Below are 26,547 nucleotides of genomic sequence, written 5' to 3'. Positions count from 1 at the left end.
CTGCATGCCTCAGGAAGGCATTCAGTAAACCATAAAGACGCCTACATGTTTCTAACAGAGTAGTGGCAAGGCTCTTTTTCTGCGGCTGTCATAGCCTTTGCTCAAAATTCAGTCTCTTAAAATTCAGACACACCACCAGTTCAAACTTCTAAGTAAAAATATCTTTTTAAAGTTACACTGTATTTCACTTTACAGATTAAACCCACATGTCAGTGAATTATTCCCTTCCTTGCATCCTTTTAAGCAAATAGTCATTTCATACCTAAGTAAAATGAAACATTATTGCTGGGGGAGGAGGAGCTGCAGCAGATCATAAGGCAGGTCCTTTCCATGCATGCATGGAGACTGCTTCTTTATAACCTAAAGGTTTCAGAATACAAGGCAGACAGGTGGCAAATAATAACATACAAGTGAGATGAATCCAGTCAGCCACATGTCTGGAGTGATGTATTGGAAAAAGATTAAATACAGGAATAATACAGACACCACCACTGAACTCACAAGATGGTGCTAGGCACCCATGGCCAAGAAACAGTCCGATTCCCACGAACTCTCTAATTTCAGCAGCCACTTTTAAAGGCAGCCTGGACTGAAATTTCTTACAACCTAAAACATTTTATTGATCCAAGTACTCCATAACCCTCTTTCTCCCTCCACACTCCCAGGCTGTCATTACTGCCCTCCATTTGGATGTCTATATACTTAAAAGCAATCAAGAGCTAAGACTGTCCAACTCAAGTACAGGGTAGGCCATCAAAAACAAAAGTGAACTACAGTAAGAAACATACCCCAATACCTAAACATATTGTAGAAAACTCAGTTTCTACTAAGAAAAGAAGTGGGAATATTATTCAGACTATTTTCTGCTCCCACACAAAAATCTTCTGCTTTATGGGCAGGTGATATCTGATGGTCTGGGCATTCACATGTCATTAACCTTGCCCCTTTGATTCACTTGCTAAATGTTACCTGGCCTACACTGATTATAGCACACTGAATCTCCAGGTAAGAGCTGTTCTCTGAATATAAACTGGTAGTTGATAAGTGGAAACTCAAGATGCTACAGCAACTCCATTACTTGCTATACCTGCAAGGCAGAGCAAATTATAAAATCTAATTATTTCACCTTTCTTGTAGATTGCTGCAAACAAAAAAACTTCAGTCATTTGACCCAAACGAACATTGGTGCTTCATAGCAGAACTCGATGATTCTAGTGATGGATAGCAAGACAGATTAAAATATCTTTTTCAATAGCTTCTAGAATGAAATTGAAATGACTATAAAGAAAAGACAGCAGCCTGACCCATTTGTTCCCATTATTGTATTAAAACCAGAAATTGTCAAAACATGGAAAATATCTCCATTTCTCTTCCTGTCAACAAGCCCTGACAAACATCTTACATGAACAGAGCCACTAAAAAGGTCTGACTGAGAAGTTACAGCCGACAGAAGTATAAGTGAAGGCCCAGAAAAATTTAACTGAGGTCCCAAGCAAGAATCACTTAAGTCATCTACACATAAAAAGCCCTTCTGATAAACTACTACATGAACAAACTACTCCACCAACGAACTACCACATTGTTGAAGAGTTAGGCAAGAGCAAGGATTATTGAGAAAAGCAAGATATCACAAAAGCTGGATCTTAACATATTTGAAAGGCAGCTGGCCTATTTTCAATTACATTAAGTAGCCAGGAATCTGAAGCAGAAACCCAGACAGGCTCAGATTATTGTAGACTTGCCTTAGTGAAAACCTCTTCCATTTAAACAAGTATATTCATTTAACTTTGACATGAAACATAAGATGCAAATGGAAGCTTTTGGAAACCGTAAGGTAGACATCTCTGTCTTCTACTACTTAGCCAGCCAAGTATCTGATGCAACGACTGCCTAGACCTGACAATAACCAGGGTCAGCTGGGAATCAGAGACTATTAATATAGCTGGATATCCAGACCTGCAATTATGCATTAAAAAAAACCACAAAACAAACAACCTCACAGTCATACACAGTTACTATCCTGAGTTTAGAAAAGGGGGAAAAAAAGCCAAAAAAATATATCACCCTCACTATCAAAGAAACTGCCAGAAACGTGAGGCAGAAGCCTTAAAACCACTTCAGCAGGGAAGGCTGCATCATCAGCCTCAGTCTCCTGCACTATTAGATGGTCAAAGTAGACATCTCAGCATTTAATTATTGCATCAGTGATTTAAACCTGCTAGGAAAACAACAGAAAACAGTGCCTATTTCACACGCGCTGCCGGATCCCTTCCATCCATGCTGTCTTCTTGTTCATCTCTTGACAAAAACCTAAGACACCTAGGAACCATATTTCAGTTTCAAGGTGAATGCACAGTAGTCAGATGTGAATGACTTCTCCTTGAAGGTATGAGTCCTAATTGCTGCACTTAATGTTAAAAGCAGTACCTTACTTTGGTAAGAGCAGTTACATGCCACTATAAAACTTCAATACTGCCTGTAGCTCTGGCAGATGAAATATGCAATATGTAAGTTCAGACACCTTAGTTAGTCTTTGAGCTTAGTGGTTAAAGCTAGTGTTAAATTCCTGCATATGAAGTGATAGACTTATTTAGATATAGAAATGAATGGCTTATACTCTAACAGTATCACTACAGTACACAAGGGAGATTTTCCAATCTTTTCCATTCCTTTCTGGTATGACAATAAAACATTCTATTTCCATGAAATACCCTATCTACTTATTTCCCTAAATAAAGAAAAAGAATATCTCACATATTAAATGTATTCATGACTGCATGTACATCATTAGAATCACAGAACTGTATAGGCTGGCATGGACCCTAAAGCTCATATAGTTCCAAATCCCCTTGCCATGGTCAGGGACACCTTCCGCTAAAGCAGGTTGCTCCAGGCCTAGTCCAGCCTGGCCTTGAACACTGCCAGGGATGCGGCAGCCACAGTTCCTCTGGGCAACCTGTGTCAGAGTTCCACCACCCTCACAGGGAAAAGCTTCTTCCTCATATCTAATCTAAACCTACTCGTTGCCCTATCCCCAAATGCCCTTGTAAAAGTCAGATGCTAGCTTAATTATTTTACAGCATCTCATTTTATTCAAAGTAAATCATCTGTGAACATGATCATATAGAGTTTTATGAACAAGAAAAGTGAATCACAGTGAACTGGCATGCAGTTAATAAACAACTTTCAAGAACCTGCTTAGAAGCATTCCTGCACCTGTAAGAAACCTTAGCTCCTCTTAGAAGTTATTGTTAAGTACTCTGGGCCTTCAGGAATTTAAACCATCATTCTTTTACATGCTGACTGGAAGCCTTACAGCAGCTGAAGCAATAAATATTGACAGCTAGCTGGCAAACAGCAGAGATACCAGCACTTGTAGTCTCCAATTTCACCTGAATCAGCAAAGACAGCCTTGAAGGGACAGCATAACCAGGGCTTAATATGTTCATCTGTATTACCACTGCTTTTTCCTGTATGAAAAGCTTACTTACCCCTCAATAAGACTGGTGTACATTTGATCATACCTGCTTTAGAAAGTATATCACCCTGAAAACGTCAATTAGCTATTAGATCATTGCAACATACAGATAGATAGTAACAAAGCTCTAACTCTGGCTACAAACTGTACTGCAAGAAACTCGCAGCATCCAGTTCCACCCTTTCACACTATTACATAGCTCAGCTCCTTCTCCCCTAAACCCACCCTTTGCAAGTTTTGCATATGAGGCCACATATTGCTTAATAAAAACTAAACCATCAACTTAGAGCAAGCAGGGAAGAGGCTGTATGCCAAAACACAAGATGCTCCTGACAGCACGTAAGAAATAGAAGAAAGAATTTGTAAAGTGGGATTTTAATTAAGAAATTGTATCGATGACTAAGTTCTACTTTTCTCTCAGTTCTCACCTCACATCCTCTACTTTGAGGCAGGACTAAAGCAGTTGTAAGGGAATGTATTCAGACTTGTTTAAGGAAAATTCAAAACAAAACAAAACAGGAGAGACTACAATTCTATCCATCTTCCCACCAGAAGAAAGGCATCTTTCCAGCGATTCACTCAGCGGCTCAGACAAACTGCAGATTGACGGTTGGTTTTCAGCACATTTCATCCTGCTGCCAAACTAACAGATTTTTAAACTGAGTTCTGAAACAAAGACTTCTTAGTACAACCCAAAATGTTGAGCACTGAGTCAGACCTATTTCTCAAACCTTAAACTTATGATTTCATGTGAAGCCAACAGATTTTCACCCCTGCACAGACACACCTTAGATTATCGGCTATGTTTAGATTTGTTAGAATTCACCAACACAGTCATCATTTTCTCCAGCCCAGAGCCTCACTGGGGGAGGGGTGGAGACGCCCTCCACACAATAAACATTTGCCTGCTTTCAAAAGGAAGATACGAATCAAAACAAGCTTACCCTGTACTTCTAGCAGGCACTACTCTTAACGCGTTAGGTCAACCAACACTTGTGGAGATTCTTCCTTAGAGCTTCTTGTAGCTTTTCCTTCCTCTTTGTCTGCCACTGAATTCATTTAACTTCGACGGTTAATATCTGATTAACAGCTTTAGCAAGCCTGTAGAGATAACAGGCACTCTTCTTTGTATACACCACTTAACAAAAAGGCAAATCCTTTAGCATTCTGCATCAGAAAAAGCACCACAGAAAATCTTAAGACTATCATAAACGCACAGCTCAGTGACAGATAAGCAGGCATGAGGTAGATCTATTACAAAGGTAGACAGCACCTAGAAGGAAGCAATGCTCTAAGCTCCGTTTTAAACAGAATAAACTAAGATTCCTGTTCATTTTAATGCTGCCAAATCAGCCCATTTGCATTGTTTGCAAGATGTCAGTTCGGGCTTGGAAAGGAAGATGTACTTAGGCTATTTAGCAAATCCTCAGACTCAAAACCTCATTTTATTCAAATGCGTGCCCTTGCCTAAGTCTTTCAGTAGGTGGAATTGAAGCCAAAATATTCCTGAACAGGATGGTAAGATTCCCTATAATCTTCCCATAGAGAGGCGACACAGCTCTCAAGTCTCACTGTTCTTCTTTGGAATAAGTTTGCTTCAGTGAAGATGCCCACCCCATGTTGGCTGCAAGAAAGGCATTGATGAGAAGGGGAAGCCTCCAAAAGCACAGGAAAAAGCATGATGCAGGACAGCAGCAGAAAGAGTTAAGTTGATCTGTAGGGAGTTTTATCAGTGGCATTTTATCCAATTTGCTGCCACAAAGTGTAGAACAAAGACATGGACCTGATGTTTTAAATTTAGTCAGTTCAAAGCAGACATTAAAAAGAAACTAATTCTCATTCAATTTTAAGGGTTTCACCTTAAGAAGAGGTCTTTCAAGGATGCACGTGATATTCTTTTGCCTTCTGAAAGCAAAATCAATTAAGCGCAAGACTCCATTCTTGTAACAAAATGCATTTAGAAGAGCCATAAGAAAAGACAAATTAAATCATTAAACTGAAATTCGTAAGTATTTGTCACTCAACATTTCAGCACTGACAAATCCACTACAAACAAGCTGCAGCTTTTGCAAGAGATCTGAGTTTTCACAGGTGGTTCTGCAGTATCTCAAACGCTGCTACGGAAAAACAAACTGGGAACTCTAAAGGGATCTTGTTTTCATATGCTATTAATGCAGGAGCTTGGGTGACAGGACTATTGATATTTTGAAACACTTAAAAAGACCAACTGTAGCTTCTAACACAATTACATTCTGGACAGCTAGGAAACAGTACATATGCTAAGGTATGTAACTCTTGAGCACACAGTATCATTGTGCTTTATGGAATAATTTCAGTCCCCTATTATGTTAAAGACAATTTAATGCTGCTTTACCATTTGTGTCCTTAAAGTACTCAAAAGAAAAACCACTCGGTTTCCTCATAATTTTCCTGCAAACACAGTATCCACCAAAACGACAGAATTAAACAGCAAATATCTTCAATCTTTTTAAGGAGGTTATTAGTCCATACGGACAATGCATCTAGAGAGACACCATCAAAAACCAAAATCCAACAACCCACCACCTGCAAGAAAGCACCTACATAGTCTTCTGAGCAGGAAGGGGTAGAAAAAGCTACCAGCTAGAAGATGTACAAGTTAGATCAGAGCTGGGGGAGGTGGAACTCTTCGTTCCTCTGCTTTTAGCCAAGCCTCACTGGCATGACCTGTGACCACTGGACCTGAAGAAGAAAGGTACTCCCAAAGCATTCAGAAACCACTTGAATCTTCAAGCTTAAGGAATGAAATCATGCAAGTCTAAGACTACATAAACTCCTTAGCAGTGGGTTATCAGAAACACATTGTCCTATATTCAGTATTACAGCTGCACTCTGGTGCTTAGATCCAAGCCTAGGACACATTTTTTTCTCTCGGCCCACAGGTGCAGTGCAAGAAGAACACTGCTGCTGCATGCTAAATGGTATCATGCTACAAACAGGAGACAAATACTGAGTCATCTCACTCCTGCTCAGCAGAAGACATGAAAAAAATCTTGAACAGTAAAACCACCATCAACATCACAATTTCAGCAACAAACCAGCAGAGAAAGTGATATTAAACTTTGTTAGGATTATGCACAGGAGAGATTATATTCCATTAAAGATGTCATCCACCCTATAACATTGTCTTGGTAGAGAAGTTATGTATGTCACTCTTTCCTCATATCATCCCCCAAACAGTGACCTCTAGAATCTGCAGAAGGCGTTGAACTGGCACAGATGATACCAAGACATTCTGACTATCACAGCATTGCCAAAGTTTACATTTGTAGCTTTTCTGAAAGATTAAGTACCTGAGGATCAGATTGCCATTTTCAGATTTCATTTAAAAATTAATCTTTTGTCATCATGGCAGCAGCAAACTGAGTCATAGCAGGCTAACAAAATACTCCAAAAATTATGGGGTATCAAAAAATCCAACTACTTGTGAATTCTCACTCCTCTCTCACACTGATATGCAGACACATATTGCCAATTCTGCAGTTGCTTCCATCTCTCTTACAAACTGAGTCTCTTGAGATAGTTTGGTAACATTTTATTTAACTAACAGAACTCTGAAAACATTCAGAGAAGTTGCAATTTGAGAGTTTCACTGTTTTATTCACTTGCATGGTTACCAGACACGCATGCTAAATATACTGCATGCTATCATGGCAGTAGGTCAGTTCTGTACAAGCTGCTTGTACTAAATGTCTCCTGTAAGCAACATTAAAGTTTAGCTCTGCTATAGCACATATAGGAAGAGGCTTCACATTCCTAACCATCATCTGAAGGGGAAAACTATGCCAATAGAGTACTAAGTATGCCAGTGCTACTTTAACCCATTTACTATTTTAAAACACACATGTAAGCCTTGCATTTATGTTATCTATACTATGAATTTTTAAGATTCAAAACCCCAAAGCTTTCTCTTACTCTTTTGCTATGAAAATGTAAGGAAAAGGTCACAGACCATAATCTGTAATATGTGATGTGTGAGACTGATGAAACGCAAAACAATGTGTGTTATTAACTGGGTAGGCTATTCAACTACATTTGAAAGATTTTACTGGTTTATTAAACCAACTGGGTACACAGTAACTACTAGACCACATTTTAAATAAGTATCATTGCATACTCTCCTAACATTTCCAGAGCAGATGTTCTCTATAAAAGATACCGACATATAAAATACCCACACACTATCTCTACATATATTGACATATATAGAAATACACACACTAGCATATAAAAAGTACAAACAAATCTGAGTTGTCAAAATTAATGGAGCACACACTAGAAATATTTTACCAACCTCTATCACATTGCTTTCCTCTGACATACTACAAAAGAGGATACCACAACAAAGAATGCCAGCCTGGTGGGGAAAGGAAGGAAGGCAATCTCTTAGAAAAGCTGCCTATAGACTAACACAGGGAGGAGACATTTCACATCATGTGTTTCATGGCTTCAGACTGCTGCCTTGGAGAAGGCTGAAATAAAAGGGGAATAGACTTGATCACAGAGATCAACAGACACAGTGTCTGTATTCTGCTGGAAGAATACATATTAATCTTCTTCTTTTCACAAGCATAGAGGAAAGCCTAACTCAAAGCACAAATACTTACCGCTAAGAGTTTTATCACTTCAGCACTGAAGTTGGAAGGAATCATACAGACCTTTGGTAAATATTTAGGCAGCTAGCCCATATAAGAATCTCAGGCTGTTGCTGCTCTACTGAAACCATATCCTCAGTGGCTAATCTAAGGTTATCCCATATACCTACTTAAGCTGCAACTGCATGTTTACTGCACACTATAAGCACATCCTGATGCTGTTGCTCTCAAGTAGAAACTTTGTGAGATTGCTCATACACCACCGGCCCTCCTTTTCCCTCCAGATGGGGGACACCTGGAAAGCAGATAGAACTACGAACGAGTAACTGAGTTATCACAATAAGGATATGCTATGGGCCTATGAAAAGAACAAAAAGAGGCAAAAGTATGCTGTAATAAATGGTTGGATTTTGAGTAGATGATACTTTGGCTCATTATGCAGAGTCAATCCTTAATTAACCTGCAGCGAACAGCAGTATTTATCAAATAATACACTGACAGAAAGATAGAGAATACCACATTTTTTACAGAAGAAAATTATTATAACACTTGCAGTTTTAGTCACTCAAACTATCTGAAGTTTACAGTCCCGTCCTAATATATTTACCAGGTTTCATTCTGATATTAGAACTTCCGCACTAAGGGACCACATTGGAGGCACTGAATTACCTCAAATTATTAGCAGATTTGTCTTTTAATGAACCAGGACAACATTCATATTAGCTACACACAGAATATGTCCTCATATAATGTCACACACAAGTATATGTTTGAGATACTTTATCTGGTCAAATAGCATACACAGCAGTATTCTGCCTGATAGCTTTAACATCAAATCTGGGCCATCTTTGCTCTTGCAGGTTTCTATGAAGCTGCTGGCAAGAGTTCCCCACCCCCCAACCCATGAGAGCACAGAAGCTGTCACTGCAAAGAAAAAAGAGAAACACCTCCTCAAGAACCATGCTTCACCTCTGCAGAGCTGTCAAACCGTGAGCCTCGCTGCATTACAATGCTCCAACTGTTTACTTCTGCTAAACTTTGCACTTGACTTGCTACTGCTCAAATATTTAAGACATTGCTTCCTTATCCTTGAATCCAGTTTTTTCATTGCAACACACTACTCTTTCCATCTGGATGATTTAAGAGTTAACACATTTAATGCAGTCTTGTATCGGATTCCTTTAACAGAGAAAACAAACATGAAAAATAAGCTACACTGATAAAAAACCACAGGAAAGTAATGAGGGAACAGAACCAGTAAACTTCAATCTGAAGACAAAACTAGGAAATAGGATCAACAAATACAACTTGCCTACAAACCCCACGTTTTTCATCCTTCTTATCAGCATGTTTCTGACTGCACCATTCAAAATGGTGCTTCCAAGTTTCCCCAATATAGCAAAAACTAAAGAAACAGTGTTTCTACTGCAAGCAAATAATATCAGGGTCCTACAGTGGAAACTCAGTCTTACAAATTATATGAAACACTTCCTGGCTAAGAAAAATAAATACTCAATATTACACAATGCACTTTAATGAAACTTTGACCTTGGAAGGGGACTTGGAAGTAACTTATCTGCAACTGTCTGATGCATTACATGTTACTCTTACTTCAAAAGCAAATAAAACCCCAGCAACAACAGAAATCAAAACCTACCTAACATGATTATCAATAAAAGCATAACTTGCATAGTATAGAACTATGCAGACGCTTTGGTAATTATTTCTTCAAGAGTGTTAGTACGTAAATGCTCAGTTTTGGAGCACCTACTTTTCAAGACCCCAGGTAGAAAAAAGGGACAAAAAAAAAATCTGTTGATGTGACAGATGCAACTGATGGATCTCAAAATCGATTCATGAGATCATTAGAAGATGAACCAAAAACGGAAGGGAAGATATTAAGTAAAAAGAGATACCTAATGAGTAGAATTCGCAAGACTTTCTCTTTCCTCCTCAGGAGAAAAACTCCAGCACTTTCTGACAGAAAACTCATCATCTACCCAACTGGGAAGTAAAATGAATGAAAGCTGAAAAGAAATAGCAGAGAAAGACAGAAGGGGATGGTGGTAGAAGTACTTTAGATTTACTTGCAGCTATCTCTCAAAAAAACAACAGAAATGGAGAATAGACCTCTCATCTCTTTGACATACTCACTCTTCTAGATTCTAACACCAAAAACATGTGCAACACAGCTTCAGTGTTCACAATTTAAACTCCTGACTTAAGGTGTCAACTGAAGAACTGAAATGCAATGCAAAAATGCAGCACTCTCACTAGAAAATTATTTCTAGTATTTGATCTTAGGCAGTTGTAAGTAACAAGAGCTGATGGAAATTATGCTTGGCAGAATTAAGTCCTTTGTTAAAGTTAAGGCTTCTTAGAGTCAAGCATCCACTTGGTCAGGTCAAATTACATCATCTAACCATTAGGAGCACCACAAGATCCATATGCTGGGCAGTTCAGAGGCCTCAGTCATACAGACAGATCAAAACGAAGCAGTTTTTTTACCTCCCTTGTTTTCCTGATTTGTTGAAGGCCATCTGAGCCAAAACTTTCTTCTCAGAACACAGGCATCATCTTGTCTGGAACTACAAGTTTCATGAAAATCCACAAACGTCACTGTAGTCCAATCATCTAAATGAAATATCTAAACAAAAATAAGAACTCTTTTTTAAGGATGAGTAACTTGAATTTGTCACACAATTATTACAAATAATTCAAGCCTACTTTTGAAGGCATTTCATGCAGCAAGGCCTCCTAAATGAAAAATCTTAGTATGTTCTCACAATACACAAAAAATGACCAAACCACATTTAATTAACAAATGGGGGAAACAAGTTGGGTGGGCACTGACTGACATTTGTTTTACTGGAACATATCACATAGTTTCAGCATTCTTCTGCTAAAGATATGAAGAAAAGCTGAAACAGGAATTCACAGCTACAAACCACACGAGACCATGTGATAGGACGTATCCACCTCAAAATGCAGGTGCATTACCCTCCACATCTCACTACTGAATAGTCATAACTGAACATATTGACAGAGTTTTCTGAAGACTTAATAGACAGCAAATACATTTCTTCTATTAAACAGATCTGCCCTATTAGATACAACAACTGAAGAGCATTTTGTGACACAATGGATTTTCAAGTGGTAGGTATAAAAAAAATAAATGTTTAAAGGGGGCCTACAAGAAATCTGAAGAGAGACTTTTTGTAAGAGCAAGTAGTGTCAGGACAAGTGGGAATGGCTTTAAACTGAAAGAGGGAAGATTTAGATTAGATATAAGGAAGAAGTTCTTCCCTGTGAGGTCCTGGCACAGGCTGCCCAGACAAGCTGTGGCTGCCCCATCCCTGGCAGTGTTCAAGGCCAGGTTGGACTGGGCTTGGAGCAACCTGCTCTAGTGGAAGGTGTCCCTGCCCATGGCAGGGCGTTGGAACTGGATGACCTGTAAGGTCCCCTCTAGCCCAAACCATTCTATGATTTATAGGACCTACATAGCTACATTAAGCTAGTTTAAAGGTAGCAAGCATACGTCTATCTACACACATCTACCACAACACAGCTTTACCGTTGATCTAGGAGGGGAATTTTAGCTAAACAGACCAAAAGACTATTTTCCTGAATTAGGTCTTGAATATTTTTCCCACCATATGTTACTCAGTATAGTACCTTAGCAAGTCTTTCAAATGACAGTGTTACTAAGATAAACCAAGGAAGCTGCTGCAAAGAAAAAATACATAAAAGCTTATAAGCTTGTAACATATATCTAAGCACATTGCACAGAACCTATCAGATGCACAGGTCTAAGGGTGAAGAGCCTTCTGGTTTTAGAAGATTTAATATATAAATTTTCTGAGACTAGCAAAACACGTCTATAACCCAAAAACGCCTTTCAAAGAAAAAACATGTAAACCATACACTCATTCTCTTCCCTCATTATCCAAACGACTCTGAGCATCTCCAGATCCAGTGGGCAGAGTACAAATCCCAAGGAGTAAAAGGGCTGCAACCTCCTGTAACAGGCACAGCAGACAAAGCACAAGAAGACAGCTGGCTGTGTGCTGAGTTGGGTAGGCAGTGTGTGCCTTACCCTGCCACTAAGCCCCAGGCAGAGCTCCCGTCACCTTTACCTGGAATTCCAGAACAGCATCTCAACCCATTGGTGCATTCTGGAAATTAAGAGTGGCAATAAAAGTGCAAATTGACAGCTACATTCATTAAACAGCGAGACTTCATTTTTATTGTGGCTATCAAGCAGAAATGTACAGTTTTGCCACGAATGATTGCAGACATGTTCTCTAAACAATGATAACTCAGTTAGGTTATCACTCATTTGGGCAGATACATTACTTTAATTATGCTCAAATTGTCTCCTATTGCTAAAATAAAAGATAAATAACTTAATTTAGTACAGGAATACAGCAGAGAAAGAGACAAAGACTTGGATTACAAAGCTTATGTGAATGCCAAGAAGAGAGAAAGACAGTTCTCTACACACTGGGGAACCATTGGAACTCTTTAGCATTTTTTTGCCAAACATGGTTTTACTTTTGTTTTGTTTTAATAGTGTTCTACAAAGTTTTGCTAAGGCAACTTGCGTACTGACTATAACACAGCCAACAAGCTGCATTATAGAGGCAATAGCAAGATGTGACTAATATGTATTAAAGAAAACACATTCCTTACCATGGGAACCCTGTTAGAATTCACCACTATTTCAAGTCGTCTGCAGGAAGCTTTTCTGTTCTAGACTTCCTCTCCTAACAATCTCTCTACTAGTACTTCTAAGACAAACATTAATAGTATAATGGTGAACAAGCACACAGGCAATGCCATCAGCTTACAAGGCTTTCATCTAAATAGGTCTAACAGACACATGGAAACATGGTAGAAAGAATACATCAGCACCACTTCTGCCATCACTACAGCCAAGAATTTAGCTGGAACAATGCAATTAATTCACTGAAAACTCATTGTTAGCACAGCTAATGAATGTGGGAGAAACAAGGAAAAAAGAAAACCAAGCCACACACACAAAAACCAAGCATTACAAGAAATGTACCAAATCCAGTTGAAAGCTGGCTTCATCAAACCTGGTTTAAAGTACACCCAGAATAATTCTAGTGTAACAAACTGAACCATATACTAAAACGATCCCTACACCAATCTTATGGGATGTATAGGTCTAATAGGAAGAAAAGGAAGTTCCACTTCCCAGTCTTCAGCTACATTGCAACTCCAGCTGTATACATAAGAGCACCAGCAATATGAGCAAAATAAAACTAGAGTTAGTTTAAACATTAAACTACACACAGGACTTGCCAAGTTACTGTCATTTACAGGAAAAGCTCAAGAAGCCTTACAGCATACATACAGTTAAAACTACTTTTCTCACTTCCTGTGTGGAGGCAGTATATAAAATCCACCTGGACGCAGAACTCAAACATTATCAGGAGAAGTTGTTCTAACTGTGTCTTACAGAGTCCAAGCTAGTCTTTCAGTGATGGTCTGTAAACTCAAACACTACCTAATAAAAGCATTTCTTATGACTCTTTTAAGCTTACAGGTTTTTTGCAGGGTTTGAGAGATCAAACTATAGGACCTAAAAATGTCAGTGTAGAAGTGTTATTAGACTCCAAAGCAAGAGTTATCAATCCAGAAAAAAAAAAAGAACAAACTTCGCCCAAAGCATTTTAGACATTGCAATAATAAAGCTACATTTTCTGCTTACAGTCAAGAGCAGCCAGTATTTGTGTACCCAGCATTAGCTACTGAGGATCTGAACATTTCACTAAATGGATAGTTGTATCACACTAAATGCTGAAATCCATTTTAATCAACAAAAAGCATAGTAACTTGGCTCATAATTTGGGGTTTTTATGAACTTCAGAAAAAGAAGTATTCTTCTATAGAAATCCAAACAAAGAGATGTCTTTCAGAGAATATGGTCTAAATCACATCACAAGCAGCATCCTGAATATATTGGTACATCAAGTTCCTTCTCCTGCATAATAACAAGAAACAAAAAGCATTCTAATCCCTTGTTCAATATTGTAGAAACTACAAAAACAACTGCAGCACAAGCTCTTCCAAAAACTACACATTTTAAATGCAAAGCTCACCCTTCAGAATTAATACACCTACAAAGATCTTTTTCATTAATATATGCAATTGTTTCCTTGCCCATATTTGTATTTTTGTCTATGGAGGCAAAAATGAAAATTGAAAAAGACAACAAGACTATTACAGAAAACAGTCAAACCCAGATACACAGTCCAAAGTAAGTAGATATATTCATGGTAAGACACTGATGTCTGAGACCAGATACACTCAAAGCGTGAAATAAGAGAGTCTGAAGTAAGATGAGGCTCACTCTCAAGCATAAAAGTTGATAAACTGAATCAGACACAATCTATAAGCATGAACAACCTAAGCAAAGGAAGACCCTTAAAACTGACTTCTGTATCTTCATTCCACTTTTCATTTCAATCAAGATACAAGTAAAGATGTTTTCTAGATACTTTAATTGACTGCTGTCAAAATCCTGAAGGAAACATCTCTAAATCCTTACACAGGTGCACTAAAGCATTCATCTTCAAGATCCAGCTATATCTTCAAAAATTTCTCACCTACTCCTTCCTTCCTCCCCTGAGCCAAACACTGACACATCTCTGTGGATGCACCACCTGAAACCCAGTGTCTGGGCTAGCTGTTCCTTTACTGGTCCCACATTGCTAACAGATCAGACTATTTTAAGATAAGCTAATTATGCCAGTGAAGTACCTTATAAGCCATTAAGCAGAAGAGACCACAAAGAACTAAAAGCAGCAAAGTACAAGCAAGACAGAAGCAAGAACTGTGATCCCAGCTATTCAAGATGAGAAGCCTGGAGGACTCTTCATCAGATTGCAACTCCAAATTTTAGTCTGTGCTTAATTTCTCCAGCTTCTAACAGTTGCAACAAGCACAAAAGAAACCTCACATGAAGGGCTGTCTTCCTTACACCTTCAGAAAATTAGTCATTCAAGCCTTAGAACAACATACAAACATCTTTGTGGCTTGCTGGTAGGCATTATCTACAGGGATGCAAAACAGCTACAGAAACAAATATAGATGCCCTAAAAGAAACAGATCTGAAGAAAAATGCTCAGATTTTCTGTGCAGCAAAACTGCTGCACATAAAGTTTTCAAGAAGTTTATCAGATCTTCATCTCATTAACTTTTCATGAAAGGAATGCATGATGGAAAAGCAGGTTAAAACGTCTTTTGAGAACCAGTCAGCCAGTATCTTCAGGAACACGGTGGTAGGTTGCATTACTGAACAATTCAGTCTTAAAAATACCACATTAAAAAAGAAAAAATCAGATCCAGAAAGTCCTCAATAAAACAGGTATGAGCCTCATGTGGGGGGGGTGGGAGAGGGAATTTCAGAGAAATTTATTAGTACCTTTTAAGAACAAAAGATATTCCCTCTCCTGTTCCTTGGGGAGGGGGGGGGAAGGGTAAAATGAGGTACAGGGGAGATTAGACACTAGGTGTTAAAACAGAAAAATCTAATGGTTCCTGGACAAACAGGTTTTATGACTTTCTTTGATGCAAATAAGCTCCTGCTCCCCAACCTCCAGAACATACATGCAAGAGAAGCAAACTGCTGCCCAAAATTATGTATGATTACAGTCCAAAGTCTGGCAAGGGAAAAGCAGAGGACAGACAGCTGCAATGACAAACCACTGAGCTTCTACTCTAGATTACAAGAGTCAAATTCAGAGTACAAATGCTGGGTAGTCAATTCCCTGAACAAAATCCCCAAACCATTACAGAGTTTTGCAAGCAGCATCCTGACTAGATGCCCTGGCAGGAAGAAATCACAAATATTCTATGCAACTATCTTCCCATATGCTGACAAAAAGGCATCATCAGAATGAAGACCTATTTCACTTTATTCTGCTGAATGAATGAATCCTAGCCTAATACGGCATTGAGATCAAATCAAATACATTAAAAGCAGAGCAAATGAAGAAACTAAAAGCAGAGTTTTATATCACCCTACTTTTAAGTTTATTTTCATAAAATTAAATAAAAACACTTAGGAAAATATTGTTATTTATTGATAGAAGACTAAAGCATTATCAATAAGGGCACTAAAATCTTGAAGGCAGCACTATTACCCACAGCTTCCTAAACCTACTTTTCTAATAAAATGAGCTTTACGTGATCACAGCCTATTCTCCCTCATTAACAGCTTGTTTTAATTGGCTGGTTCCAACCAAGTGCAACAGTAAAAGAGCCAATTATTTTTAAGACTTTATAAAAGTGCAGCAGAGTTTGTGACCAGGCAGTTGCTCACAGCCCCTGGGCAAAGCGTCTGACCTGCAGCGACCAGTGCGGCAGCAGATCCTGCTGATCACTCAATCAGTCAGCAGGTACCTGTACTCAGTCGAGCCACAGCTAGGAAGCCTGTGAAGATACTAACAGAACTGAAGAGCAATGCCCTGGATAGGGGGGCTACTCTGAAAGATCAGGGAATAACAGAAGAGTTGAAAAATAAGTGAAATGGAAGTTCGTTAAGTTTTATTACTTGCAAATCCACCACTTTACTATTAGCATTCAGACTGTTTTTAAATTTACATCTACCATTTCTCCAACCCATATTTTAATATCATATACTTATGATATTAAAAATATTATATTAAAATCTGGTATTAAAAATAGGCTATAGTACACAGAACAAAAATTTTCATATGCACTTTGCCTTTGTTCTTCCCTCTTCCCCATACCATGCTTCATTTCTCCTCAACGACCCAGCCATAAAGGTGGAATCCTTTTATCTCATGCAATCACACTGGTTATGTTTGCCTAGAGCCAATCTGAACAGGACAGGCTACAAATTCTTTAATGACCTCCATCTCCTCTTAGACAAAATCAGAAAGTGAAAAGAAAAAAGAAATGGCAGCAAACCCCAAAAGCACCATTAGTAACATCAAGATGGTTGCAGCCTAAGCTTGTTCTGAAGCATTTCTTCAGTCATGTAACAGGACCGGATGGTTCTGCTCATTCAAAAGCTCAACCAGGACCCCAAGTGCTGCACAAGCATGTCTGGATCACCAGAGGGTGCTGCAGGGGCTCATAATATGACTACACAGTAGATTTGTGCTTGGATCACAACCTAACACGGGGCAAGTCCTTTTCAGATTTTTGTTTTACCCCGGTCTCTTGGTAATTCTGGTATTTCATTCCCCTCTGAAATCACCTCTTCTCAAGTGAATGATTCTCTCAAGTGAATGATTCCGTTACTTTCCAATAGAACGTGGTGCAAGTTTTATAAAAGCCCCTTGTGCTAACACACGACTATAAAAACAAGCTGTCAGCACCAGGCTTAACCTAACAGCAGAGTCCATCTCCTCAGTAAAAACATATGGGGAACCTACAAACAGAGGAAAAAAAAAAAAGACTGCAACCCAGTGAACTAGAGAAGTCTCAGATATAGGGCATGCTGTAAGTATCTGCAGAAAGACTTTCTGAAGAGCAGCTAGTGGAATAACAGTGGGTTATCTGGCTACATTTCATCTGAAAGTGAATCTAAGTCTCCTCTGTAGACAAGGCTGTAATAAACCAATTCAACCAGGAGTCACTAGGAGCATCTTCAGACTAAGACAATAATAGCTACAATCCTGAACTCTCCCATAACCCTTTTTCATCTCCTGAACCAATCATTAGTCTTTTAAAGTACTTTCTATTTTGCTTAAAGCATCTAAACGATTCCAGTATTCAGGAACATTGATAATTTATGTTTTAAATTCCAGACCTTTCAATCATCTGAACATCACACTTTTTACTAGTTCCTTGAAGCTACTGAAAAAATCATTTGATAATTGCCTTAGGGTTACTCTTGTTGTTTCCCCTCTCCCCTTAAATTTCAACTCATGTTAAACTCATGACAAAGTCTGCGGAATTGCTCAAATTCCTCTGTCCTTCACTGAGAACAACTGCTCTGTATTTGTCTTTGCAATACAGATTTGGTAAAATATTTTTTAGATTTTATTTAATTCAATTCAGAATTTCCTATTTCTTTTGTGATGCCTACTCATGTTAGCCATTCCCATATCGGTAACAAAGAAAACAACAACAGCTACTTAAAACTCAGTATTATTCTTTGATACTCAGCAATGCTATTACATACTCGACATACTCCTTGTGAATTTTCCAAGTATTTACGTCAGTAACTAGAACTTCTGCAAATACACCCAGATTCCATATCTCCAATATTCAGTGAATACCTGCCTCCACCTCCTGACCACATCTCTCTTCAGCCATCCATGATTTGGTCTCCTCCCTTGAAGGAGGAGTTCTAATTTAGCGCTTCTTACTGGAAACCATTAATACTTTAGCACTTCTTTTCACAGTTGAGCCCAACCTCTCCCAAAGCAAAGATCTTTGCATACATTTCAGTGACAAAAAGTTAAGACACCATCACTTGGCATGCTATTAACAAAGAAAGAGAACAACAAGAGGACAAACCAAAACACACCACCACGCAGACCACAAAAGCCCTAACACTCCAAGAGAAACACAGGAGGATATTAAGGAAGTTGCTCAGAAAATCATCCTTTCTGCGCTCAAAAGCTTCATATCCCAAAAGCCAGCTAGCCAAAGTTAATGTGAATCACCAGACTCAGACTAACAAACATAATTTAACATCCTATAGGCTCAAAAAAATTAGCAGAACGTGCTTCCCCTTTCTGTGCACCTCAAGCAAAATAGGGTACCTCCTGACATACCTTTTTCTTCCCCCTCTTTCACCCTGAAACCATGGGGCTTCTGAGTGTAAATTTAAGACACCTGAATAGCAGTTAAAACCTCATATCATGTCACAATCATTTTAACAGTTTCAAGGAAAAATAAAAAGTCACTGAAAGTTTTAGTTTATTACTCTCATTGCATGACAAGATAATACAAGTACAGTGATGATGGATCATCCAATTTTCTCAAGTATTTTCAGAAGACTCAGTGCTTTGAAAGCTCACACTAGAAAACCCAATGTTTTTTAGCTGCTACATAACACCAACTTATTAACAGTCATTCTTGTGAGCTCACAGTTTTAAAACAGGATGCACGCAGTCATATCAGGAAGAGGGCAGCTGCTGTGAAAGAACGATATCAGAAACAAGATGGCCTCACTGTTGATAACCTCACACAAGGCTTCTATGCAAGGTTTCCAAAAGAAGTAAGATGGTCAATTAAATACAATTAAAAACATTGGGAGAAAGATGACCACTTAAGAACACTGTCACTCTGATAGATCTGAGTAAATAAAATTTACAACTTGCTCCTCCTGGACTCAAGTATTGCAGATTCTGTGTGATACTGGGGGAGAAAGTCACCTCACCCTGACACCCTTCAGCAGTTTCTGTAACGGACGCTGCCAAGCCACATCTGCTCTGCCCTTTATGAGCCCTCATCCTTCTGTACATGTGTATATCTATGAGTCTCTCAAGGTTCAAGTACTTGCTTACTTTCTTCTCCTACAACTGTTTGTATCTTTTCACACTTAAAATAACCTTCCTAGGCATCATAAGAGATAATAAAACAGTCTCCCTGAATTCTCTCAACTCTGTATGCCAGTATCTTCAATAAATGTTTAACAGCATAGCCACAGCACAGCTGTTATAGATGTGCTTACATAATTATACAGCTAAATGTTGAATAATTTATCCCCCTTGACATTTCAAACATTATTAGTGATCACTGAAGATTACAAGATCAGGCCTGTGTACATTGGTGCAGCACTCAATACTGACACTGACCACAGCTTGCAAGTATTACTGCAGGTATTAAGATGATGACATATTCTCACAGGTCTATGGTTTGCTTTCAAACAATAAAAATAACATTAATCCAATCCATGAAAACTTGAATTGCAGTGTTAGAAGCAATCTGGCTTTCAAATGAAGCTAAGTTTCAAAAACACTTGAAAGGATTTGAAGTAACTGAAGAAAACCTTCTTCCTCTCTATTATCATAAAAGTATAAGCACAAACGCAGCCATTCTACACCCCACTCTTTCAGGTGATTTCTGACTACCACAATGAAGACAATACATTTTGCTCCTGGTTATTTAGCTCTTTATTAGGGAAAGAAAAATAAGGTAAAAAAGCACAGTAAAAGATGCTTTGTCATCAGTGCCTGGTACACAGATACTTAAAGCAAGCACCTTTCCACAACTATGCTTGGCTGATAATTCCTAACACTTCCTTTTTATCTTAGTATACTTAAAATAGGCATGCAGCAGTACTTAGTAGCTTCTAGTGAAATCCAGCTGAGCACAAAGCAATACAGAATACACTTTTATGTCTCTGGTTGGCCCAACAGGACTTTGGCAGAATTCAAAAGCTCTTCAGGGACAGAGACAAATAGAACTGGGAGACCCACCTAATTAAGCACCACTATCATGTTGAATATAAAGTAGTTAATTCCTGAAAAATAATTCAATTAATCACACTCTTATTAATAAGGATGTATTTTCTTCTCATCATATAGGCACACTTATACTGTTATAACACACAGGGAAAAAAAGCATAGTGCTTCCTGTAGAAAAGGTTCTATATTGTCCTGCATCTGAATTCTGAGGAAAGAAGACTGACCACAAAATTTTGCTGTCTTTACCCGACAGTCATTCCTGCCAAACTCTTCACTGCAGTCTCAGACTACAGATAAAAGGAGAAAGGAAAAAGATTACCATAAATACAATTTAAAATATTCCAACTCCGTGACTACTTTGGCAGGGGGATGGAATGAAATCTCAGGAACAAAGTTGTCTTGCATGCATACTTTAGTGACAAATGGAAATGAGTATACAGTAACATGTTCCTAAAAAGATCTGAGTTAAAGAAATCTAGAAAAATTCTCACAGAGCCATTAAACAGAAACTGAAACAAGAGTTGATGAACAAAAATTAGTCCCTTAATATGGAAGAGAAAAAAAAAATATCCCTTCAACTCCATAAGCAGTAACTTCGAAGATCAAATGTTAAAATAAGAGTATACCATAGCAGAGCAGTGGTAAGAGGTAGAAATCTAGATCAGACACTTAAAACAAAATACACTATTCCAGGCTGCAAACTTGACCCTCCATGGCATTATTTATTAGCTGGTACTCCACCACAGAACACATGCTGGGGGAGGGCAACTGTCCCATTACACAATTGAAGCCTGTTTTTAACTCAGAGTAACGCTGTTTTGTTCATTCACTGGAGACTGCATCAATGACCTAAAATGTATTTTGATTAGCTGTCCAAAAAAGTTCCTGAAGTCTTTTACTGGCAGCTCAACGAAATTAACTTGGGGGAAAAAAAAGCAAAAAGAATGTCTTGCTGTAATCTTACAAACTTCCTAAGACACCAAAACCACCTGGTAAACATCCAGGGAAGGAGGCAGCTATATTTAGTTATTTCAGGATCTGACTGCATCTCTGGAGACTTCATTTCACATGACAGGAGAAAGAGTTAAACTAAACCCACATTCAGGACCACTTCAGTACCACATTAGCAAGTCCATTCAAATAATTAGTGCATTAGCCTTTAGCACTAGCAGCAAAGCATACAAGGAAAAAAGAACGCTGCATTCATTTTTTCTGGTTACTTTACCAAAGCTGAAGGAATCAAATCTGAACACAAGACAACAGGCACCAAATTTCACCCTTATTATCACAGACAGAGATTTTGACTTTAGCCCCATTTGCTCAATTGAAGAACACATTATTACACATGTAAAATAATAGCTTTCAAATACAAGAAATGTGAAAAATAAAGCAACTTGGTGCATTAAAAGCTACATAATATATACGTCACCACATGATGTTCCAATTAATTCAAAGTAAATTTTGTTTCAATGAGAAAGAAAAGGCTCTCCCAGAGGTTTGCACACATCATCAGGCTGCTGTCATGACTGAAAAGGCCCAAAGACTAAAATTTAGAGAGGATTTAACCCTGTGGCCTTTAAAAATAAGAACTTAGGAAACTGAGGAGATGAATAAAATGTGCTAATGTTTATTTTTAGGAAACTTTTTAACTGCTCTGAAACACACAGGCATCTCTCATGCATCACAAGGGCATAACAAACTACAGTAATTCAAGACAGGTCTTATTTAGGAAAAACTAATACAGATTTGCACATTACACAGCACTATACTCCACTAATTTCACCACTGTTAGAGAATTAATCAGCTATATTGTGTTATACAGGGTGTGACTGAAAGCAGGCAAGGTAGCATGGCATTGTTCATCAGCTTGCATGGTGCCTCCAGTCTCTCCAAAGCAGCACTTAGGCCCAGAATACACAGAATGACATCAACAAGTTATCTGAGAAACTTGGCTAACACTCTGAAATAAACACTGTAGCTGTCCACATAAACCAGTTCAAGGCAAACTGCACACACTTCAGCTTAAATAAGTTTTGTAAATAAGAGAGATCTTCTGCCATAATAAGTCATTTTATTGTCTGGAATTACTTCAAGTTTTAATCTAGCCATATCCCTCTCACCTTTACAGTCCAAAGTGACTCAATCCTATAGATCATACCTAGCACCATAAAATTCAATGTTCACTTATTTCTCCACCCCTTGTTTGGCAGAGAAAGAAACTAATGCTATGTGAAATTATAGGAAGCTAAATCCAGATATCTGTGCATATGGCAAAGCATTCTATGGGCTCGCTCATTTATAGAGGTGAGGAGTAAGTACATTGGCTTAAACACAGTCTTAAGAAAATAAAGCAAAATAAGCAAACATAAAACCTAAAGGCTAATATATTTTACCATAGTTTACAGCCTGTAAATACCTTCTCAGAAATAAATAATTTGAAATGCTAGAATATTAAAACTGAAGAGACACCGTGCCACCTACACTAGAATTGCTCTAAAGATGATCCTGTCCCTCCCATTGAAGGATTCTTCTCATGCACCAATGATACTCCGCTACTACTACTGGTGGACTACGTCAACTACAGATTTAGAAAAGAATTATGGAGGAGAAAAATAACTAACCAGGGCACTGGGTTACTTTCCTTCCTAAATTCCAAGCTGAATGCGTGCAATCAAAAAGGCTCATCTCCAACTGCCCAGCACTATTATAATCCCTTAATAGCAAGACATATTGTTCCATTCTCCTGTTTTTCTTTTTCTAGCTAAACAAATACAGAATTTTACACTACCATTTATAATTAAGGCCCTTAGTGACCAAAAGTGTTAACATTACATCCTTTGTTACAATTCTTCTAAATTATGTAACTGAAAGACATGTCATTTTGCACATATTCTAGCACCTAAATGGAAAAAATAGTTTAAAAGAGGAACCTCACACTCTTCCCTCAAATGCAAATCACTTGTTACACAGGAAGGAAAAAAAAAGCTAAAGATTACTTTCTTATATGTAAGAGGTAGAGATAAGCATTTTAAATGATTTTAGAAACAGAGAAGATTATAGGAATATTGCTGTGATACCTTTTGCACAGGCTGCTTAAACACCAGCTAGAAATAACAAGACAACAGAAATACCTATCAAAATGTAACTAGCCCCTAAAAATGAAAAAAAGACCCGTATACAGAATAACTACATGTAGACAGTTAATACAATTGAGTCTGAAAGCTTACAGCCTTCCTTATGATCCATAACAATTTACCAGGCTGTGAAAAATGTTTAAGGTAAATACTGTCTATATCACCAATTCCACACTAAACCACTTTACTATTCTTCCTAAATTTGTCCTTTTTGCGTTTCCCCCACTGTTCATAATAAACGTAGTCTTTGTATAACGATGGGACTCAATGGTTTTATACTAAGCACTAAAAATACCCTCTTCTTGTTCTTTTTTTCCCCTCCCCTCTAGAACTCCAGCTTCTCAACTCGGGAATTTAATCACCTGTCAAACAAGTCACTGTGGCTTAGTTTTTCTAAGCAATTCCACTATCCTCAGCACCTCGCATCTCAACAGCCGCTATGGATTTATTGTGAAATACAGCTCCGTAAACCCAAAACCCGACTGTTTCCAGTCAGAAATAGCAGTGTCTCTTTCCCTCTCCTCCCGACTCCTGCACACAGCTGCCGAACACAAAATCCTACTTGCACTACGACACAGCTGTACGTTCAATCTCCTTCCTCTGGACAAAACATCCTCTAGTTTACACATTAGCGAACAGTTTCCCCTCCCATTCGCAGCGCACCTTAATGCGGTGTACAACTACTTGAACAATTTCCACCCTCACCTCCTCCCTAACCGACCCCTGCTCGTTTTCGCCGGTGCGTACCACGGACAGACTCCTACGAAGGATTTTTGCTGTTGTTTGTTTATTTTTAAGCGTGTTGTTGCTTACCCAACGTGGCTGCCGAGAAGCAGGACAAAAGCTACTTTTCCTCCCCACCTTCCCAGGCGCACACGCACCTCAAGTACAGAAGTTGGCCACCCGGGCGAAGCCGCTCTTACCTCAGTGCTCCCCGAACGCCAGGGCCTCGCACCCCACCCTGTCTCCCCAGCGCACCAGCCTCCGGGCAGACCCCGCTGGCCTGATCCATAACGTCCACCCTTTGCTCCAGCCACCGGCGCACAACTCTCGGGGAGGCTCCGGCCGCGGGCCGCTCTCCCACCGGCGGGACCCCGCTCCGCCGCCCGCGCCCCTCCCCCGCCCGCCCCCCGCAACAACTTCCCCGCCAGCACCCCCCGCCCCGCTCGGTGCGGCACAGCGGGAAGGGGACGGCGGGGCGAAAACCTCCTTCTTCTTCCCCCTGCTTCAGCCGCCCCCCTCAGCGACTGCCCCCGCCCGTCACCCGCTGCCCCTGCCCCGACCCCGTTCGCCCGCCGCTCCCCGCCGCCGACCCTCGCCGCCGGGCTGAGGGAACGCGCTCCCGGTCGCCCCACAGAGCCGGGACCCCCCTCGCTCCTTCGCTCACCCGCCCGTCCCCTCGCCGCTGCTGCCGCCTCCCCGCCGGGGCTCCTCAGGAGACACTGACACCGGCGCACGGATACCCGCTGGGCGCTATTTTTGGGAAACAAGGCCCAATCAGGGCCGGAACTACTTCCTCTGTCACACTCCTCAGCGGAGCACAGTTCTCCCAAGAGTATCCTTCCGCACTTTTCTCCTGGCAGCTCAGACGTCGCTGAGGGCCCTCAACCGAGCCAGGCAGTGACAGAAGGAGGAGGACAGCGGAGGGGAGTACAAAGGGAGGCTGCGCCTCGCTGCGGCTCTGGGATCACTGCGGTTTGAACGTCCAGCATCTCCGGATTATTTTGTTTCGCCATGGGGAGCGGCCGGGTCTACATTCTTCACCGCCGACCCAATCCTGCGGCTCCGCGAGCTCATAGGGCAGCGCGCCCGACCGAAGGGGCGGTGCCACCAATCACAGCGCCCGCCAGGAGGAGAGGCGCCCGCCAATCAGAGCGCAGTTGGTGGGCGGGGCCTAAGAAACGTGGAGGGGTTGAGTGGCAGGAGGGCGCTCAATCAGAACGGCGGCGAGGGCAGCGGCAGCCAATCAGAGCCGAGCATGTGCGGGCCACTGCGGAGGAAGCCCTTGCGCGTTCTAACCCTGGATCGGCGCATGCGCACAGGGACCCGGTGACGCACGTAGCGAGGCCCCGCCCCGACAGGGCAGGGTGCACGAATGTGCGGCGGTGCTCGTGCCCCGCCAGGGCAGGGCCGCGCTGTGCTGAGGCGTTGCCGGGGGCAACGGCTGCGGTGCGGCCTCACCGCGGCCTCGGGCCTGCCCCCCCCCGCTCCAGCACCGCCTCAGGCGGAGACACCTGAGCGGGAAACCCCGGTTAAGCAGCGCAGGCAGAGAGAGGAGTGGTCCCTGCTCTCCTCTCGCTCCAGCAAGGCAAAGCTTTGCTCTTCGGTTACAAAGTCACATCCTCGAGTTCATTAAAACAAGTCCCAGTAAGTGGTCGCTCATCCTTTGGCGAGATCTCATCACCAGAGGATGCAGGAGACCAACACCAGGCACCGACTGCAAACAGCCCAGCTACCTCCCTCACAGACACTACCGCCTCCCTGCTCTATATAGCTATTTTATTGTTGCCTTCTGACTGTCCTTCTGTGAAAATCACTGCTCTATGAGGACATGAACTCTGTCTCCACTTTCAGGCTCAGATGACAGACAGTCCACCTTGGTTCTTCCACCTCATGTTATCTTTGTCAGAGTTCCCATTAATTTTAAGTAGAAAAGACTACTTTGGAATACATAATAAAAGACATAAAATTGGCGTATTTCTCCTTCATATAAGGCAGTGGTTGAAGAATGACCCAAAAATAAAATTTTGATGATAAAAAAGATACTTGCCAAAAATCATCTGCGCTCCACAGCTTCTCCACAGTTATCCTGCAAAGTACCCGCAGCCTTGGAGTGAAACAATGGGAACCATTTCCAAGCACTAAATCACCGATGGAGA

At 40.2% G+C, this 26,547-nt stretch overlaps 1 protein-coding gene across 5 annotated transcripts in view; it reads right to left on the bottom strand.

Annotated features, from left to right (window-relative positions):
* The window catches only part of MEF2A (myocyte enhancer factor 2A), a 90,096-nt gene extending 64,644 nt beyond the window's left edge, over positions 1–25,452 (bottom strand). For all 5 annotated transcript variants that reach the window (XM_080625957.1, XM_080625960.1, XM_080625963.1 and 2 more), the window contains exon 1: positions 25,056–25,452. The gene's annotated coding sequence lies outside the window, so the exon portion shown is untranslated. The remainder of the gene's footprint in view (positions 1–25,055) is intronic.
* Between the last annotated feature and the right edge of the window lie 1,095 nt (positions 25,453–26,547).

This window comes from Psittacula echo, assembly GCF_963264785.1.
Source record: "Psittacula echo genome assembly, chromosome: 10".
Classification (NCBI taxonomy): Eukaryota; Metazoa; Chordata; class Aves; order Psittaciformes; family Psittacidae; genus Psittacula; species Psittacula echo.
This window is presented reverse-complemented; position numbering and strand designations above follow the sequence as displayed.